This window comes from Hemicordylus capensis, chromosome 5 (genome assembly GCF_027244095.1).
Source record: "Hemicordylus capensis ecotype Gifberg chromosome 5, rHemCap1.1.pri, whole genome shotgun sequence".
NCBI lineage: Eukaryota > Metazoa > Chordata > Lepidosauria > Squamata > Cordylidae > Hemicordylus > Hemicordylus capensis.
In genome coordinates this window covers 174,192,045-174,212,353 of record NC_069661.1, presented here as the reverse complement: position 1 = coordinate 174,212,353, position 20,309 = coordinate 174,192,045, and the positions used below count along the sequence as shown (strand labels likewise).

Sequence of the window (20,309 nt, the reverse complement as noted above, 5' to 3'; positions counted from 1 at the left end):
CAAAGTTTGATATTCAGTTTCCTCTAAAATAATATTTAAAAAAAAATATCCATTGAGCATATTCCAGTGTAAAAATTACTGTATTGTTAATTTCAGCAGCAGGATCCTTATACATTCCTGTTTCATGGTATACCATGTGAGTTTCATGGTATGTAAGTTTCATGGTATACCATGAAACTCACTGGGTAACTCTGGGCCAGTCATGTATCTCTCAGCCTAACCCACCTCACAGGGTTGTTGTGAGGACAAACACAACCATGTACACTGCTCTGGGCTTCTTGGAGGAACAGCGGCGTGTGTATGTGTGTAAAAAAAAGTATGAATTTATTTTGCACAAATGAATTCAAAACATATAATAGATACGTCTGTGTGTACACAGATGCACCCTTAAATGTTACAGTTATGGGAGTCTCCTTCAGTCACTGCCTTGATACATAGGAAATTACTCATATGTACCCCATTTGGGAAGGAAATGGGCAGCAGGAGACCCCATTATGAATAGGAACCTCAGGGCATGTGCCTCTTGTGCCCCCCTCTGCTTATAGGAGTCTTGGAAGAGTAATAAACTGTAGAAAGGTGACTAGAATGATATGCTGTAATGACATAGGAGACCGTAGCTCAGGGAACATGAGGTATTAGGATCCTCACATCATGTGGGGTGACATGGGGCCTCAGTTCACTGTAATTGTGCTTTTGCCAAGTGGGGGTTATCCAGGTTATTCCTTTTGACCTTGCTAGGCATCATATCAATATTATTTTCCCTTCAGAATGGTTACTGATCTGAAACATAGGCCATTATAAGATCTTCCAGTGTTTATGGGCCCTGAGCTTCTCAGCCTGGGTTGCTACATGCTAGTTCTATCCATGAGGACTTCCCCTCTCCTACTTCTTAGCTGCTTAAATCTGAAACAGTATAAACTTATGTTTGATCTGCTATAATTACATCATCTTAGTGTCTGGCTGCCAAACAGCAATTTATAATGTTCAGTTATTAGCTAATAAACAGCAGCTGTGAAAAATACATTTTCTGAAACACTGAAACTGTTTGTTGATCCTACTCGAGTGGAGGTATAATGGGGCGGATGGGTTCAAGGAGCCCGGGCTACCCAGCTCCTAGGAGCTGCCTGATTGGTGCCCCACAGTAGAGCTGCAGAAGGGCTTCCCAAGCCCTCCAAAGCTCATTCCCAGCCGGCATTTGCTGAGTGGGTGGGTGTTTCGTTTGTTCTTCCTACAAGGGAGAGAACGAACAAAACATGCACTCAGACAACAAAGTTGGCTGAGAATGAGCCCTGGAGGCTCTTGTGGTCCTTCCAAGGCTCTAGTCACACCCCTGGGTTCTCTCCTGTCCTGTGTGCACGACAGTGATGCCTCTTGGCATGTTATGTCACATGAACGGCAGGGGCATGACTAGGGCTCCAGAAGCTGGGCCACACCCCCTGCATGTGACATCATGTGCAAGGCTCTATATGTGTGGGGAAAGAAAGTGATTGACCAGGAGTGGTACATGTTGGGACCAGATCAAACAGTGATGAATGTAATGCATGGTAAATTCAATCTCAGCAATGTACCTGATTCCTGAAACATTTCCACTTCTTTTTTTTAAAGTAAAAAGGCATGGGATCTGAGGGGTGGTTTTTTTGCCTGTTTTAGGTGTATGCATGTATGCCAATTCATGATAATGAGCACACAGTCCTAATTAGGTGTGAATGAACAGTTAAAGGCATTCGTCAAATCTACTGCAGTAGCACCCAACAAACAAAAACCAAGTTGTGTGGGCTATATAATTTGTATCCCATGATCTCAGAGCAGGTTACAGTATTATTTTAAAATGTTGATACTCTTGTCCCCCTGGGAGTCACAATCTAATATATCTCTAGGGTCACAAATATCACATCAAATCTTTTTATTTCGGTCAGCGACCAGCATGGCCACAAATCTTGTATAAGCAATCTGGCTATTGTCCTGCTCCCCTTTAGTCCATGCCATGCAATAAGCCTTGACTGGGACCTCATTGTGGGATGTTGTCCATTCTTATGGCTAAAGTGAGGGCAAGAGTTGAGAACTTGTGCTGGAAGTTCAACATTGAATTCCAATTGTACAGCAAAGTTAAAGAGTACAGGAGTGAATTGTACTGCTTAGATATACCAGAATGTTAATATGAGACTGATGTTTTTATCATTTACATCATGCAGCACTGCAAAATTTCTAGACTGCAGATCTAGTAAACAGAGTCAAAACCTCTGAGGAAATAAAAATGAACATCAAAACACAGGCAATTCCTGGTGATATATTTGTCTGAAAAGTTTTCTCTCACAAAGATTTGTTGCCAATATCCTTCTTTATTTGCACGTAAATGTGGAATTTAATTATACTTTATGATATTCTGTTACATGTTCTAAGTGGTAAAGTATTTCTTTCAAACCATTAGGCTCAATACATCATTATTTTGCAGCTGTCTAACATCATAGTTTGTTGAATACACTTAGGAGGTGGTTTATTAATTGCACTTCAATGTATGAAGTACTTCAATAGTCACACAGAAACGCAGGAAGAGTGCTCTTCTAAGCATCTGTTGTCTAATTGTCACTGGACTGTAATTGATAGGCATTTCAGCCAGAACATTCTTAGGTGATGTATTGAGTAGAGTCATAACTAAACTCACATAATTTCTTCCTTAGTTTTCACTAAAGTGGGTTCTAGTGGAGAGCTATCAAACCATTTGATATGATTTAAAAATGATTTGCTGTTGGGACTTCAGTGTTTGAAAACTCAGTGCAAACTCCATGGAAGTCCATGGCTGCTATGGCTCATAACTATTGTCTTAATGTTGTCCAATAATTCACTGATTTGAAAAAACTTGTCATTAATATTTTCCTGTTAAATTTATATTGAACACCAAATTTCTCTGTACTTAAATGTGGCCTTCTGAGCAGTCCCCCAGAGCCACTGCAGAACTATACAGTGTAGAACACTGTAGAACTATAACCAGGTTACTGTTTCTTGTTCCACCCCTTGAGAGAATTGTGACCATCTGCACGTATGCCAAAGAACTGGGAGAGTACTTTCTTGCTCTGTTCTCAGAAGGTAACTGCCCTGTTAGTAGAACTCAGAGATCAATTTCTGTGGACTCTCTTCCACAACTAGCTTCTCTTGTCTCTGAGATTTTTAAACATAGGGAGCTTTCATTTCCTTTCTTAGTCTTAGGATAGGTAGGCAATACATTTTTCTTGTTTTGGGATGCTTTTTCCTTTGCATCTGTGTCTTTAAAAATGTGCAGTGGCTATAAAAGGAAGGTTCAGCCAATGAATAGACACAGTTACTTGATTTGCTTTGACAAGAAACACAAAAACACCACAGTTTGAAGTTTAAAAAGCAAGACTGTTGTTCTTTGAGGCCTCAAGAATCCTCAAAGGAAGGACCACTGTCAGCTCCCATTTCTGTTTAGGCCCAGCCTAAGGACTGAGAGGTCATTTTGATTGGTATCCCCACTGTTTGCATTAGGAAGTAGGGATGCAGGTTCATGGCCAGCTTTGACACCTCCACTCGAGCCTCTTATGTTGGTGCACACCACACTTCCAATAGTTCTGTTCTTAAGCATTCCCCAAAGAAAGTTCCCCATGAAACTAGCTGGGTGACTCTGGGCCAGTCACTTCTCTCTCAGCCTAACCTACTTCACAGGGTTGTTGTGAAAGAGAAACTCAAGTATGTAGTACACCGCTCTGGGCTCCTTGGAGGAAGAGCGGGATATAAATGTAATTAATAAATAATAATAATAATAATAATAATAGAAAGGCTGTGGCAGAAAAAGACCCAAATAATCCCAGTGGTAATTGGCGCCCTGGGTGCAGTTCCAAAAGACCTTGAAGAGCACCTCAACACCATAGGGGCCACAGAAATCACCATCAGCCAATTACAAAAAGCAGCTTTACTGGGAACAGCCTATATTCTGCGACGATATCTATAACAGTAGCAACAACACTGGCAATAAAATTCAGCCATCCCAGGTCCTTGGGAAGGACTCGATGTCTGGATAAAACAAACCAGTCAATAACACCTGTCTGACTGTGTAAACAAGCAATAATAATAATATGATCAGTCTTCACCTTGGCCTTTACGGTCTCTCCGTGAGGAGGTGAAATCACTTCTCAATTCTGCTACAAAAGGTCTTCAGCATCCAAGGAAAAAGGACCATGCTGAGATCTTGGCTTTACCTCTTTACCTCTCATTGTTCTGGTATAAGTAAATGAGAGTATATCTTCATCAGCTCCAGCAATAGTTTCAACTTTGGTTCCAATTATGTTGGTTGTGTTGCCACTGTATTGGCAAATGGGGGCTATTGCTACAACCCTTGTGAGCATCCTCTCTAGAGTGTACTATTGCTTCTGAAGTTCAGCTGCTGGGATCTTTTTTGGAAGGTAAAATATGATACCAGTTATTATTTTTCTGCCTGAGTAACCACTCACCCTGGGTTAGCTCCATTGACTTAATTATTTAGAACTATTTATCCATGCTTCTGGGATCAAGGACATAGAGATCATGAGTTGCAATGTTTATCTTTATGTGTGGCCAACTGAGTTCCCCACAGTAACCATATTGAAGGGTGTCCACACACCAATTTTCATCCTACCTTCAGTCCAGTGGCGGCTGGTGACTCCTGGGACTAGGTGGGCGCCAGGCAGGTGAGCAGAGCCAAAGTGGGTGGTGCAGGGGTGGAGCAAAAAAATAAAACACAACAACACTAACTGCTGTGGGCATATAGGTAGTAAAGGGTAAATTTGTGCCATCGAGTCGGTGTCGACCCCTGGCGACCACAGAGCCCTGTGGTTTTCTTTGATAGAATACAGGAGGGGATTACCATTGCCTCCTCCCACGCAGTATGAGATGATGCCTTTTAGCATCTTCCTATATCACTGCTGCCTGATATAGGAGTCTGGGAAACATAGCATTGGGGATTCTAACCAGCAACCTTTTGCCCCCTAGGCAAGTTACTTCCCCATTGCACCATTAGGTGGCTATGTCATTCCAAGAAACATACCTGTAAAAGCCTCTGCACTCAAAGACACCCATTTTCAGACAGTTATAAAAACATGCCATTGGTACATGTTTTGGCATACTTTGAAAATGTTTTGTTGGTTGTTTTTTAAAACTTAAGAATTCTCCCTCCCTCTCTCTCTCTCTCTCACACACACACACACTCACACACACACAAGATGGGACTTCTCTCCCATGTGCAACACACACACAGAGTTCATGGGAGTGGGGTGGGGAGCGAGCAGCATGGTAGCTTGACCAAGGGAAACAAATCACACACACACACACAAAACAAACAGCAAAGGGTTTACTTTCAAACAGCAAATGTTTTACTTTCCTTCTTGGTTGGAGGGAGACCCACCCTCAGTCCAACAGCCAGCTTCCTGGGCTCTGCAGTTCCATACAAATTCCCAGCAGGGGAGGAGCACAAGACTCCAGGAGAACCAATAGGGCTGGGAGGAAAGTTAACCCTTTCTTGACTGTCTGCTCCTGCTGATCTCCAAGGCCTGCCTTGGAGAGCTTCAGGCTTCAGCGAGGCCTATGCATAAGCCTCTCTGGAAGCCTGGCCCACCTGCCACTTCTTACTATTTCAGAAATGCCTAATAGAGAGTTTTAAAATATTTATCGATCATTTCCCTCTCTCTTTTTACTTGTAACCCTGAATGCCTAGAAAACCATCTGTCTGGCTCTGCAGCTTTGGTGTATTTAAAAATGCTAAAAAAAACACAAAAAAACCACCGAAAACCTCCACAAATTAAGTCGTTATTTCCACATAGTACTAGCATGAGGGGCTTATAATTATTTCTCACATTTGCAGATTGCTCTTTCCAGGGGCAGGAGGGGCCATGCCTATTCCGCTGTCCTGCATGAAGAAATTGGTGGGCTGAGTGAATGCAGAGGAGGTGGGGGCAGGGGATGTGGCTTGGCAGGGCCTCAGAGTGCATAACTAGGGAGGTGGGTGTAAAAAGCTTCTAAGCTACCCCTCCTGTTTTATAAATAAAACTATCCAAATGATGATAGGAAATATTTGCAGACTGCAACTATGGGAAGGTTAGATTCCCAATTTGTGAAATGGTGGTTTTTAAATCATGGCAGACCTGGCAGGAAATTAGTAATTATTGCAAGTTCATGACAATAAAAACGCAAATAAAGCATGTATTTAGCAGGGGTGGCCCTTTCATGTGGTAGGGCAAAGTGACCGCTTCAGGTACAGACTTGAGGAGAGGTGCAGGGGGCTACCTACATGTTTTGTTTTGTGTTGATTAGTTCCTTAAAGGTGCCCAAATGCACATTGCTAGTAATTGCTGCTAGCAATTAAATAACTTACATAATCTGACAATTACATAAACTTAATTTACATAATCTGAGGCGAAATAAACAAAATAAATAGTCTGTCTTCTCTCTGCAAGGCAGTTCACACAGCACACTGTCCAAGAGTGAACAAAATGGCGATTGCCACTTTCTTCCTTCAGAAGACTAGAACAAGGACTGCTAGTTAGAGGCTGAGGGAGCTGTCAATCAGTATGATGTCTTCCTGATAGGGCTATTTGAATTCAGCCCATCTTTTGACAACAAAGGCAAGCCTTGGGATTGGCTCCTGCTTTATGAACACTGTTATTTGAAACTGTTTCGTGGGCTCTTATAGGTGTTTAAGGAATTTTACTACCAGCACCCACTATATGTCAACACTGCAGGCTTTGAAGCTACAGGCAGGGAAGTACAGGGCTGCAGTGACTTGAGTCAGTCAGACCTGAAATGGTGGCAGAGGACAGAATGGCTAACAATTATTATTGTTTTTGGACCATTTTTATTAGTTTCTTTGGGCATTTTGGCCTTTTTGGGGGTGGGCATTGCCCACCCTGCCCTAAGTGAAGAGCCTCCACTGCTTCAGTCTACATTGTTGAAGTGTTATCTCATCTGGCACTTCACAACAAATCAATTTGTTACTCCAGGGTAGCATCTCCATCACAATCTTTGTCATTGACTGTTTAATCATAATTTAATTCAATCAGAATTTTGCATTCAGCAGCTTTTTGGGCTTATGATAATGAATATGACAATGGATCAATGTGCCTATCTCAGAATGTAAACTCATTAGCTATGGCTTTTATTAACTTTCAAGGCTCAATCTCAGTGGCTGACCATCCCATTGTAATACTGCTCATTTCAGTGGTGTCACATCCATCCAAGAAAGGCCTTTCATCTTCTGTCTCCAAACTATAAATGCCATGATCTGTGGCTAGTGAGAGCCCACTGTTGGTTCTTAACTGTCAGATGTTTTTCATATACTTTGTTGGAGAGAGGATCACACATTAATTGTCTTGAAATGCTATCACTGTCTAAAGTGTTAGCATCCTTTACTCTTCATGGCAAGGTCATTCACAAATAGAATTGTCCGACTGCTGTTCATGTGGCAAACTTTCACAGTTCTGGAAGTAGTGCACTCAATACAGTGGGCATAGTAGTTTACAAACCAACAAGAAGTAATTCAAAAGAGGCAAATGTAAAGTCCTGCATTAGGTAAGAAAAATAAAATGTACAAGTATAGGACGGGGGAGACATGGCTTGGGAGCAGTACGTATGAAAGGGACCTTGATGTCTTGGCGGGCAACAAACTCAACATGAGCTAGTAGTGTGATGCAGCTGCTAAAAAAGCTAATGCAATCTTAGGCTTTATTAACAGAGGCATAGTGTCCAGACCATGGGAAGTACTTGTTCCTTCTGTTTTGCGCTGTTCAGACTTCATGTAGAATACTGTGTCAATTTTTGGGTCCCTCATTTTAAGAATGAACTTGATAAACTGGGCTGGGTTCAGAGGAGGGCAACAAAGATGGTAATCAGTCTGGAAACAAAGTTCATGGGTAATGTTCGAAGGAACAAAATATGTTTAGCCTGCAGAAGAGAAGATAATATTATAGCCATCTTCAAACAGAGAAGGAAGAGTGGACATGTTCTCTATTGCTCTTGAGAGCAGGACTACAACTAAGGGAAGAAGATATAGGCTAGACATTAGGAAGAATTTCCAAAGCGTACGAGCTGTCTGATAGTAGAACAGTCTACCCTGTAGAGTGGTGTACTGTCTTTTATTGCAGGTTTTCAGACAAAGACTGGAAAGGCATATTTCAGGGATACTAATACGACTAATATTTAAATACTGCTTTTCAACAAAAGTTCCCAAAGCGGTTAATGTAGATATAAATAAATAAAATGGCTCCCTGTCCCCAAAGGGCTTAAGATCTAAAAAAGAAACATAAGATAGACACCAGCAACAGCCACTAGAGGGATGCTGTGCTGTGTATGGATAGGGCCCGTTGCTTTCCCCCTGCTAAATAGAGAGAATCACCACTTTTAAAAGGTACCTTTGCTCAGTTAAGATGAGACTGACTGAGCATTCTATAGTATAAGGGACTATAGATACTAACTGAGCATTCAGGGATGCTATAGTAGTTTCCTGCACTGAGCAGGTAGTTGGACTAGAAAGACTTCCAAAGTTCCTCTATAGGAACATAGGAAGCTGCCAAATACTGACTATTGGTGCATCTAGTTCAGTATTGTCTGCTCTACACAGACTGGCAGCAGCTTCTCCAAAGTTGCAGGCAGGAATCTCTCTCAGTCTTATCTTGGAGATGCCAGGGTGGGAACTTGAAACTTTCTGCTATTCCCAGAGTGGCTCCATCCCCTAAGGGGAATATCTTACAGTGCTCAGACATGTAGTCTCCCATTCATATGCAACCACGATGGACCCACGATGATTCTAGGACATGGTCTCTCAATCCTACTTGCCTCACATTTTAAATGAGTAGAGCCATTCTCACATAGATTTATTGAGTACTTCAGAGAACACAGTCCCTCCCCCCCCCTTTTTTTTTAACAGCATAGGAGTCCTGGAAGCACATTTCTTTTTGTGAAGCTTTAATGACAGCATGGAAGGGAGAACTCTTATATGCATTTCCTCCTGTAACCTTTGATACCAAAAGTTCTGTGTGGGATATCCACAGATCACTTGAATTGCATAAACATCCCATAGTAATCCAACCTGCTCTGGTTGAAAATTTAAAAATTTTCTGCCTATTCCTACAACTAGGTCAGTTTTAGTGGCTTGTTGCACCATGAAATTTGACAGCATGGAAGGGAGAACTTTTCTTTGCATTTCCTCCTGTAACCTTTGATTCTGAAACTAACCACATGCAGGATCCAATTCGCTTAAGAAATTCTGGGAAAACTTCAATGGGGGGGGACGGACCCTGAACTTTAGGAAACCTTCTGTTAAGCTCCCATATATATTATTTAGGTTGAGGAGGAGCTTCAAACTTAAAATGCATCTGGATTTGGGAGATTTCCCAATAAATTTATTGATTACCCAATAAATACTGGTTTTTAAATGTTGACTCCCCTCAGTTTCTGTTGTGCTGCATAGATGAATGCACTTATATCACATGTGCATTTAAATTTATATGTTTAAATTTTCCATTCCAATACTGAATAGCACTGAAAATTGTTTTGTAAACTTCATATTTTGTACTGTTATTGTTCTACATTTGAAGTTTAATAGCTTACACATTAGTTAATGCTGGATTTTTCTTCAGCTATATAGACTGCAATCCCATACACACTTATATGGGAGTAAAACCCAATATACATAAAATTCATTATAACTGGCAATAATTTCCCTTAGGGCAAACAGTTTAACAGGATTGATTTTCCTCTTGAAAGGATATTATCCAGTAGTGCTCCATCAGAGATGCTTCTGGAATGTAACCCATTTTGGGACAGGGAACGCTCTTATTTATGTGTAAACCTGTTTGAGAACTTTTTGTTGTTGTTGTTGTTAAAAAGCAGTATATAAATATATGTAAGAATATTATTAGACTACTTATAACTCAATGGGTTGAGTGAGACAACAACAGTAGACTACTTGTAACTCAATGGGTTGAGACAGTTTGTGTCAAAGTGCTTCCACTGTGACAGTGACTCATCAGTGATAGCCACAGACGATAACCTTGTAAAATAGACATATCGCTGTTGAAAACATTTTAAGTATTTTCTACAATTTGGCAGTATTGGATAGTATACACTGATTACCGACTTGAATTTTTACAGATGAATGTATTGGATGAAGTATTGGTCCTATATTATGATTAAGTAGGCAGTAAAGAAAGACAGCCCATTTTTTCTTCCTTTTAAATGGAAAACGAAATAGAAACTAGACATTCAGAAGTGGGGTAGGGGGAATCTACCAGTGTTCCACACCACCTACTGTAGGTTTACCTAATAAACTTGGATGTCACTGTGGCTGTCATCCAGATTAGCACAGCACTGGGCCAGCAATGCTTAATGTCCAGACAGTGCTGCACTATTGTGTGAAAGGGGAAAGGCAGTTTTTGACCATTTTTGGCACAGCATTATTCTGGATATCAGGCACTGCTGCATCAGTGCAGTGCTAGTCTGGATGTCAGCAAGTATTTCAGAACAAAAAATTGGTATCAACATTTCTTAATATGCCTGCTGAGTAATGTTCAGTTCATTTAGCACAGTAATACATAAAATGACATAGATATAGTTTTTGTTGGATACACAGTTGAATTCTTATAAAATTCTCCTTTGGTTGGCATTCCTTCACTTATTTCCTAGGTTATTCTCCCTGAAAATTCTCTTTTGGGCTTTCTCTTTCTGATACTTGTGTACTTGGATGATTTGATCATACATAAAATAGAAGACATTTCTGAAGTCTTATTTGTGGACATTTCTGATTGTTATTTCTGTATTGTATCATGGGGAAAGTTTAATTGTAATTTCATACTTTAATTAGGCAGTTCTTATATATTGTAGTTTAGTTTTGTCCCACTTGTTTTGGCTGTAAAAGGATGCCATGGATCACTATATATTTCCATACACCTGTAGCAGAAAACATAGCCTTGATTAGTCTCAGAATGTGCTGGGAATATATTCATTAGAGGATTAGGATTTGCAAGTGTTTGGCTCAGGGATGGTCTAAATTATTGTCATGCCTGAGGCAAGGCAAAAAGTGCTGCTTTGCCTCAAGCCAGATCTCTCTCAAAACCAACCCTTGCAAGCTTTGAAAATACATGGGAGTCAGGAGAGGTTGCCAGCAGCCTCCTTTTCCGACCTTGTGCTTCCTGCAAGCTCTGAAAAAAATGTGAATGTGAAAATACACAAGTATTTTACAAGTATTAACACTCTGTCCGAAAGACCTGCTCTAGTGAGAGGGGCAAGGGATATCTTGCTGCCCTTATGGAACCCCAATAATCTGCCGCCTGAGGAAGCTGCCCCACCTTGCCTCATGAATGGGCAACTATTGCTTTGGGTTATATGGATAGGTTAGTTGCAGACCAAAATAGAGGTTTAAATTTAAACCTACAACAGTCAGGTTAAAAAAATTAATGGAGTGTAGAGAAGAAGCTTAACAAGGAGCTTTTGCTTTTGTGCACGACAAGAGTATGACAAAGGCAGGCAGGTAGGCTGAGTCCTCTTGTTTTGTAGATTATCTTATTTAGATGTAAGGCAGCTTTTATTTTGCTTTATTTTCTATAATGTTAACATGTGTGCTTCTCAGTGTGGTGTAGGATGGTGTAGTGCTTTAAAACCCCTCATTCTTTCATATTATTTCCTTAAAATATTATTTCCTTAAAATTCTTTCATATTATTTCCTTAAAATACGCTGTGGATATATGCTGTCTCCAAATGCAGCTGGAGATAGAATGCCCAAGTTAAAGAAAATGAGACTTTTCCCAAGTCACCCAGTTCATTATTTCCCAAGTCACCCAGTTGAAAATACAGAAACCTTCTACCCACCCCACCTCCAACATGGAAAAAAATCAGGAAAGGGGTGAATGTTGTCTTAGCATGACCTACCTGACAGGCTAGTTGTGCAGATAAAAAGGCAGTAAAGCTAAAATGTGCCGTCGAGCTGGTGTCAACTCCTGGCAACCACAGAGCCCTGTGGTTGTCTTTGGTAGAATACAGGAAGGGTTTACCATTGCTGCCTCCTTTGCAGTATGAGACGATGCCTTTTCAGCTTCTTCCTATATCACTGCTGCCTGATATAGGTGTTTTTTGGGATTCGAACAGGCAACCTTTGACTTGCTATTCAAGTCATTTCCCCATTTCCCCCTTTGGCTTGCTATTCAAGTCATTTCTGCCATTTGGTGGCTCGTGGAAAATGGTAGTGGGTATATATAATATACACCATCTTGAGTTCCTTGGAAGAAGGGTGGGATAAAAATGGAACAATTAATTTGGAATTCATGTATCAGGTTTTTGTTGAGTCATCAATAGTCCAGTTAAATCTTCCTTTCCCTAAGGTTTCTCCAAAAATAACTTGATTTGGTATGAATGAAAAAATGTGCAGTTGTCTTAAAGATATTGTCCATCAAAATATAAATTGTATTTCTTCTTTGTGTCAACCAATTGGACTAATCTGGTGACAAGCAAACAACACTAAATTTATTAGAATCAATCAGTATTTTAAAAGACCCAGTAATCTCATTTTGATTGATTGATTAATTGTTGTCAAGTCGGTGTCAACTCTTAGTGACCACATAGAGATAAATTCTCTCAAGGATGATCTGTCTTCAACTTGGCCTTTAAGGTCTCTTAGTGGAGCATTCATTGCTGTCGTAATCGAGTCCATCTACCTTGCTTCTGGTCATTCTCTTCTTCTCTTTCCTTCAACTTTTCCCAGCATGATGGACTTCTCAAAGGGAGCTGGGTCTTCACATAATGTGTCTGAGGTATGATAGTTTAAGCCTTGTCATTTGTTCCTCAAGTGGAAATTCTGGATTGATTTGTTCTATGATCCGTTGGTTTGTTTTCCTGGCTGTCTGTGGTGTCCTCAAAAGTCTTCTCCAACACCGAAGTTCAAAAGCGTCAATACCTTTTCTATCTTGCTTCTTCAAAGTCCAACTTTCGCATCCATAGAGTGGCACAAGAAAAACCATTGTCTGAACGATTCTAATCTTTGTAGATATAGACACATCACAGCATCTAAATATCCTTTCCAAGGCCTTCATTGCAACCCTATCAAGTGCTAGCCTGCGGCGTATTTCTTGACTGCTGGATCTTTTACTGTTGATGGTCAATCTTAAAAGGCAGAAGCTATCCACCACTTCAATCTCATTTTACAGGTATCAATTAGCCTGCCTGCTTGAACTTTGGAAATAAAAGAAGAGAGTGATAAACTCCATAATTGACTATAGATAGCACACGAAGGGGCACACTCACTTCTATGGGATTTCATCAATAGATACAAGTTTTATTTAAATGTAATTGATTTTTATAATTTATTCTCTCTAACCATATCTAATAAGAATCTAAGCCTGTTGACCCAGAAAACAAAATATAGAATTAATCTGTTTACAAAGATATTTGGAGAAGACTTGGGACTGATATGATTATTTTGCACATAATATAAGGGAGGAGACAATTTCAGTATACAATTGGTAAGGTGCACATTGAGGACCAGGGCATAATAAATGGTGTTCTTGTTGTCCACTGGTTAATTTGGCAGCATTGAAATGTTGAATGTTCTGCTCTTTTTAAGGTTTGTTAATCTATTTTCTTCACTGTGTGTTTAATTACCCCTGCTAACTGGGCAAAGAGGCACTTTTTACCGTGGTGATTCTCTTTATTTAGCAGGGGGAGAGTAACTGGCCCTATCCACCTCCAGCACAGGACTTCCAGTGACTGTTGCTGGTGTGTGTCTTATTTTTCTTTTTAGAATGTGAGCCCTTTGGGGACAGGGAGCCATCTTATTTGTTTTATTTCTCTTTGTAAACCGCCCTGAGCCATTTTTGGAAGGGCGGTATAGAAATAATAATAATAATAATAATAATAATAATAATAATAATAACAACAACAACCAAGGGCAGCTGCAGCCCATGATAATGTTTTTAATGGTGTTTTAAAATGATGACTATGGTTTTTGGTGTTTTTTTTTAATCCACCACCTTATAGTTTCCATGAAACAGAAAAATAAGTATTAGAGGTTTGTTTGTTTTTTTAAAAAAATAACAATTTCAAAAGTCCAATATCAGGTTTTCTACTGGTAGTGTTGTTTTGTTCCTCAAATGCAAAGGTAGCATCCAGATTAAGACTTGTACAAGTGGTACACTTCTCCTTGATCACGTGGCAAGGATCAGTTATTGCCAATTCCCCCTTTCCTTTGCATTCTCCTGTGCCTGCCACAAAGGTGTCCCTTAGGGTCCCCAGATATTACCCAATAATGGGTACTCTTTCTGATAATGAATTTCCCTCTCAGAAAATGCTGTTGTAAACCCTTGAATTGCTCTTTAAACTCTTTCAATTTCTAAAACTTTTTGACTTTGATGTGAGAGCTTTTAAAAGGAGAAATCAGAAAAATAGTGTCTGCACCAAAGTAATGTGCTCTCTTAAAAGCACTTGTACTAAAACCTTGGAGGAGTTCAAAGAGACACTTGGAGGTTCTATAGCGATACCTTCCCAGAGTGAAATTGAGAAAAAGATGTTTGTGGTCACAGATGGTGCACATACCCACTCTTCTGAATTGCAAACTTATTCTGTTTATAACATGGTAATACAGAGGGCTGGAGTGGGTAATTTCATAGTACTTGTTTCAAAATACAATTTCGTATGTTGTAATTAAAATGTTCCTGTGCGGTATGTTTTACAACATAAACAGCTCTCAACTTGAAATGTAAAAATACATGCATAATACATATGACATTCACAATAACAGTTTCTAGATTACCACAGGGATAAAGAACCTTGCAAGTCTGTTTGAATTTTTCAACTGAATTAATTTGCAAATATGCAAATCTTACTTTTAGGAAAAGTATACTGGGGCTCTTTAAAAACTATACTACAAGTAATAGAATATGTATTCTGTAATTGGGAACCATTGTTAATCAACCAAAGATCCCTGGAATTCTCAGTTCTTCCTTATGATCAACTATGATGGCTAATGATTAAGCACATGTATTAGGAGAGTCTGCAGGGACATGCTAGGATCCCTTGTGCAAGTCCTCCAATTCTCCTTCATTCACTCTGTTGTGTAGGAGGGCTAATACTTCTGAGCATTGCTCATGCAGACAGAAAAAGCAGGAAGCACCCTACCAAAAAAGCAAAAAAGGAGACAGTCTCACGGTGCTGTGCAGCATTTATTGAAGCCCAGCACGTTCCAGCCTCAGAGGCAATACTAAAATAACATTTTAAAAAATTACAATTAAACTACATCATACAGACACATTTGGAGCAATATTCAATGAGCCCGTAACATATATATTAAACTCATGACTATTTACATTTGTATTATTTCAAAGATATCTTGAGCAAGTAGGCCTTTGCCTTCTTACAAGCTTACACCCATGGGCGCACCATGGCGGGAGGCCCCTACCCAAATGAGGCCCCTCAAACCCTACTTTTGGGGGGCTCCTGCACCTGCCCTGCCGCGCCGAACATGCCTTTAAAAAGATTTTCAGCCACCTTGCAGCCGAGGGGTGGCTTCCCAGGGAGTGGGGTGAGCCCAGCAGTTCTTCAGTCCCCACCCCCATCCTCTGGCAGAGGCAACTGGAGTGATGCTGGGCCTGCTGTTCAGCCCAGCATGTCTAACTAACTGCAAGGCGTGCCTGCGCAGTTGTGAGAGATTGTCGCTACAGCTGCGCAGGCGCCCCTCACAGTTAATTAGTTAGACTCTGGGCCGAATGTTAGGCCCAGCATTGCTCCGGTTGCTGATGCTGCTGGGGGTTGGGTGCGGGGAGAAGAAGTGCTGGGCTCACCCCTCGTAAGCCACCCATTGGCTGTGCTGTGGCTTGGAAAAAATTTTAAGGAATGTTTGGCGGGACGGACATAGGAGGAGGCTCCTACAGCCATTTGCAGGCCCCCGCTGACCCTTGGAAGCTACAGGCCAGGTCTCCAAGGTTCAGGGGTTAGAGTGTTTCTGTTTACACCATTACCAACTGGAGAAGCAAATTTATACTGTTCCCAGTGGACCCAGGAATTCATTGACTGTAAAAACATCAACCTAAATATAGCACCCTTCATCTGATCATAAACAGAAAGACAAGTTCCTCATTTAACCCCTGTGGAGCCAAAGTGCTCAGATCCAAAATCCACCATGCTTCTCTCTTAAGTAAAACTTTGTCATTGCCATGTGTAATTGCCCCAAACTGTATAACTTTAAAAGAATATTTTTCTCCCAAAAAATTAGCTACCAAAGGGGCACCCATTTTTACACATTTCACATTGCTCAGATGTTCACCAATACATCTTTTCAGTGGTCTTGATTTCTTACTAACATAAATTTTCTTATATGGGCATTGTATATCATACCAGATGTATTGCATGTGGTAAAATATTTCATTGTATAGCACTTATGATTGGAACTGTTCTCAAAGTTTTTAATTGTGCAGGTGTACTGACAATAAACACAGTGGCCACAGGGGTGATGGCCCAAAAGTTTGGAAGACTCTGGTAAAATGTATGGTGTATCAATCATGTACTCTCTCTCTATACTGACTTATATGTCTTTCAAATTTTTAGTTCTTTTAAAGGAAATGACTGGCTTTTCCTGGCATCCTGATATATCAGTTAAGATGTGCCAATGTTTAATTTTTTTTGTGAGTTATTGGTGATGTAGTTAAACATTAAACTACAATGAACATAATTTGAGGACCCTTCTTGCGTGTCTGCAAAAGTTCCTCCCTTGCAACTGCTGTAGCTTTTCTCCAATTATTCTTCGCAACTGGCTCAGAATAACCTCTCCCCAGAAACTGTTGTTTGGCCACCCTAGATTCATGTATAAATGGTTTTTCAGTGGAACAATTAAGTTTTATTCTTAAAAATTGTCCAAATGATAAGTTTTCCCTAAGAATGAAAACTATCCAACCTCAGGTAGTTCCTCCTATCCATAGGTTTCCTGTATAAATGACGTGTGCCAATAGCCATTTACATTCCTGACTGACAGAACCAGAAAATCTCTACTGTGCTGAATGTGTTTCATATTGGATGTTCAGATCCCTGGAACTGACCCAGTCAAGAAAGGATTGTAATTCCAGTATACTGCCCCTCCAAATGAAAAACACATAATCAATGAATCTGTACCACGTAACCAAATTAGAACGAAAGTGGTTATCAGACGATGAAATATATTTCTGTTCATAAGCATCCATATTCAAATTTGCTATTTTGGGGGCTATGGGGCACCTCATGGTCATCCTCTTTACCTTCAAAAAAAATTATCATTAAGTGGAAGTAGTTCTTCTTCAAAGACATTTCCACTAAATTGGCAAAAAAGTTAGAAGGGGGAAATTTGGACACCCTCTTGTCCAACATATCCTGTATTATGTTCAGAGCTTGATCCTGAGGATGGTTACTGTTCACAGATCTGACATCCATAGTGATTAGTTCAAGTTCAAAGTTTATTACGGTCTATGACCAGCATAACAAGGAAAAAAAATACAATAAAAATAAAAATATAAATAACAATTAAAAAGATAACAAGGCAACAGTTTAACCCACCAACTATATTATAACTAAAAGGTTATAGGGCAACACTAGAATTATTAATTAAAAGCTAGACTAGAATATTATCTTTCAGAACTATTAAATTGATCTTATTTATAAAAGCCATAGAGTCTCGTACATATGATGAAATAGGGACAACAAACAGCTTTAGAAAATGGTCTACAAACTTAGAAATAGGTTCTAGCATGGGATGTTTTACTAGTTTGATGCTTTTAAATAGTTTTAATGATAATTTACATTTTAAATTGCTGTAATGTTTCAAAGTTATTGGTGATATTGGTGAAGGCCTTAGAAAGGATATTTAGATGCCGTGACGTGTCTACACCTACAAAGATTAGAATCATTCAGACCATAGTTTTTCCTGTGACACTCTATGGATGCAAAAGCTGGACTTTGAAGAAGCAAGATAGAAAAAATATTGACACTTTTGAACTTTGGTGCTGGAGAAAACGTTTGAGGATACCATGGACAGCCAGGAAAACAAACCAATGGATCATAGAACAAATCAATCCAGAATTTCCACTTGAGGAACAAATGACCAGGCTCAAACTATCATACTGTGGACACATTATGTGATGACCCTTTGAGAAGTCCATCATGCTGGGAAAAGTTAGGAAGGAAACTAACTTTCTTCGGAAAGTTAGTTCCTTTCTTCGGAAAGGAAAGAGAAGAGGACGACCAGCAGCAAGGTGGATGGACTCGATTATGACAGCAATGAATGCTCCACTGAGAAACTTTAAAGGCAAGTTGAAGACAGATCATCCTGGAGAGAATCTATCTATGTGGTTGCTAAGAGTTGACACCGAATTGACGACACTTAATCAAACAATGTTTAAACCTTTTTACTTGTTCTTATTGTTTTGTTGTATACCGCCCAGAGACTTGCGTTTTGAGCAGCATACAAATATGTTTCCATAAACAAACAAACAGATAAATAAATAAATAAAATTACTACTAGAGACAGTGGCATGTCCCACTGGTGAAATTAGTTCTTTATGAATCTTGGGTAAAATATAAAATGTGGGGGTCCTAGAATTCTTATTCATTAAAAATCTACCCTCCATTGTTATATAACCTGAGGAAAGTCCTTCCTCAAGAGCAGTATTAATGTTCCTCACAATCTCATTCAAGAGGTCACCAGTACAGGGTGCATAGGCTGTTCTATCTGACACATAATTTCATTTTTGTAATCTGTGCAATTCATGACTACCACCGCACCTCCCTTATCAGCTTCTTCTATAATGATGGAGGAATCCAAAGCCAGTTCTCGTAATGTACAGTGATCTTTGTAACTAAAATTGAACAATGGACAATTTGCAGAAATCTCTAGCTCTTCTAATTTTCTCAGTACTTTTCTCTCCAAGGTTTGAATAGCTGGATCTACCAGTGCAGGGGGCATGAATGTAGAAGGTGCTCGCAACCAGAACCTGGAATCTGTATTGCTAGACAAGGGTTGTTTTTTTTGGGGGGGGGGGGTGTCTTAATATTTTTCAAAAAGCAGAATAAATCCAACCCACATCCAACCCGTAAGCTCTCTGTAAGAGCAGAATCACATCACTGACCCTTAGCAACATGTTTATGCTCGTCTAAAGTGCTTCCAGAGCATGAGCAGTGGAAGGAAGCATTCGTCCTCTTGCGCAACAGTAGACACACAGAAGAACTGGGAGAGGTGTGCAAGGACTCGTGGTTCATTCCCCCAGACTCTGCTGATGTGTACACTTCCTTAGGATGTTAGCCAGTGTCTTCAGCCCCTATATTTAATGGACTGTGCCTTGCAAATTAGGAAGAACTGTTGAACTGTAACACCACTTGCTACAGAAACCCCCTTAATTTTGGCGACAAATAGGTATGAGCCGGGTACTGACCAAAAGCCAGGTTTCTGAGATGCCAGAGATCACTTAGGATGACATTGTAACGGTTCTTCAATGACCCTACCTTTCTTATCCTTATTAGGGAAGTGGGTTCCTGTAAGTTCAGAGTAACTAGGGTTGAATTTAATTGCCATCATGGATTATGATTAGTGGCAGTATTGTATTAGCAATGCTGTTATAATAGTATAGGAGCAACCGGTCTGTCCTATTAACCACTCAATGTTTTTCAGTTGTACAAATTGGGAAAGATTTATGATTGACTTTCACTGACTGTAACATGACTGAAGAATTGTCATGCTTTGTGACATCACGACAGGGGCAAGTGTGTCTCATTCTAAGCACTCATAAGTTGGTGTAGTTCTTAGCTATTTGTTACTAAAAACATAGCTAGCAACTTTGGACCACCCAGTTTATGTGTTGGGTTAATTGTAGTTCCAAATCAATGCCAAAATTTATCTTCTATTTGCATAAAATTGCAGCATTTGGTAAGATATTGACATTCTTGTTTAATGTTTTTTGTAATTGTCAAGTATGCGATGATAGCTTTTCTCTGATTTCTATTTCATTATAGTATCTATGGAGTATATTTTCTTTTTCTCAAGCAGGGCCATTCATAACGCAATAATTTTCAATCTAATTACTTTCACCTGTTAAAATAAGAACAAAAATCGTAGTGGTGGAAAGTATGTGCACATTGGCATGGAAAATGGTTACATGTAGATCTTTAAATATGCCTGTTTCATTTTTTCTGAGGTGTGTGTGATATTTTTCTCCTAGAAATTCTCTTTTTGAGTGTAATTCTATGCTATAATTTTATAACGTATTTAAAGATAGAAATAAGCTTTAGAATAATGAAACAGTAACAGTTGCTGTCTTGTTTCAAACATT

General features: G+C 39.8%; 1 protein-coding gene across 14 annotated transcripts in view; it reads left to right on the top strand.

The window, feature by feature from the left end:
* FOXP2 (forkhead box P2) overlaps positions 1–20,309 on the top strand; it is a 727,796-nt gene that overhangs the window by 301,853 nt on the left and 405,634 nt on the right. Inside the window, exon 1 of one of the 14 annotated variants that reach the window (XM_053252211.1) lies at positions 19,884–19,906. The exons of the other annotated variants lie outside the window; for them this stretch is intronic. The gene's annotated coding sequence lies outside the window, so the exon portion shown is untranslated. Of the gene's footprint in view, positions 1–19,883; positions 19,907–20,309 lie in introns of those variants that run through there. 14 annotated transcript variants of the gene reach the window in all.